A 1544-nucleotide genomic window follows, 5' to 3' on the forward strand; every position below is an offset into this window, starting at 1 on the left:
CTTGGAAAAACAGTGGTTAGTGTTGGGGTGATTTTCTTGTGTGTTCTTGTGAATTTTTTTCCGAAGGTCTGAGTTGGTCTAGAGTGTGAACTGTCCTCTGAAGGAGGCTGTGTAGGCCTGGCAGAAAGAGGGTTCTTTCTGAACAGATGAAAGAAAGGAGACACTAGAACTACTAATGCATAACCACTCCTAAATGGTAAACGTAAAGTAGGATTCTGATTCCATATCTGCATAGCATAACATACCTTAAAGGGAACTTGGCTATGTTAAAATGCACTGTGAATGCAGTCCTCAAACTATTTGCGAAGTAGGTGGTTTGTTTCCTGGTACTGATAAAAAGGTGCTAAGGAATCATACTAATGTAAAATTTTTCTTTCTGATAAATACTAACCATTATGTTGAGAAAACAGATTTTTGTTATCTTCAAATGCTTCTTTTAAAACTTTCCACTATTGCTGAGGCCAGACTTCACACGCAACACATTTTTGGTCAGAATAATTTACAATAGGCTGAACAGACAAGATTGAGTTAACTTACAATACAAGGAGGAGGGAGGAAAGAATCAGTGTCTGACTCTAAGCGTTATTCTCCTCTACTGCTGATTCTCCTGACATAAATTGACTGTAATCACCTTAAATTCTGGGCTTAAAAGCAAATACAAAAAGCTTCAGCTCTGCAGGTGTTTTTGTGTATCTATAACGTGATAAATAAAAGCCCAAAGGCATCTAAAAAAAGCAGAACAGCTAATGTCCTTAGATTAGTCTGAGCTGTGACAGAAAACTGTTTGGGGCAATGTTGCCTTTCTTGGAAATAACACTTTTGTGACAAGTGTGTTCTGGCAAGAAGTTACATTGAGGGTCAGGGTTTCCAAAATAGTACATCAGGTTCTGTTAATTTCCTCTGTTTTCATTTCACTGTAACTTTATGAAAGTTTGTACCTGAAATTTTCCATTCTCAGAGTAGGAATTTTACTGGGGAAGACTTTCAGACAGACTGCTCCACAGCAGAAGAAAGACTAGCTAGCAGTCAGGGTGGAGTGGTATTGTTACAGGCGCTCTCTGTATTTTGCTGGATGACTTAGCGGGAAAGAATTTGGAAAGGGTCGTTCTGGGACATAGTGCAGCACTTAACCGGCAGAGGGCTTGGATGCTTGGTGAAGTATGAGAGTGGGAATAGAGCAAGAACAGAGAAGCACCTGAGTGAAGGGACAAAGATGCATAAGCTTGAACAGAAAGCAGGCTGTTGTCACAAAGGATGAGGAGTGGGAAGGCAGTGAGTGATAGAAAACCCTGTCACCTATAATGATTTTGGATTGCTTCTTCAAGGCCAGATATAATTAAATAAGGCTGAGATAGAAGAAGAGCCAGTCTTCTAGACTGCAGCCAAGTCTTCATTTAATCTAGGTTGATCTGGGGATTGTTACAGTAAAATAAATGTCTGTTGTACCCCCGTACTTGTGCCACACTCTCTGCCTGCAAGGGTAGAGATTTCCTTTCATCTTCTAAAAGGTAAAGTGGAAAGATCAAAGAATTAGATATCCGGAG

Source organism: Pygoscelis adeliae, unplaced genomic scaffold, assembly GCF_000699105.1.
Source record: "Pygoscelis adeliae isolate BGI_AS28 unplaced genomic scaffold, ASM69910v1 Scaffold38, whole genome shotgun sequence".
Taxonomy (NCBI): domain Eukaryota; kingdom Metazoa; phylum Chordata; class Aves; order Sphenisciformes; family Spheniscidae; genus Pygoscelis; species Pygoscelis adeliae.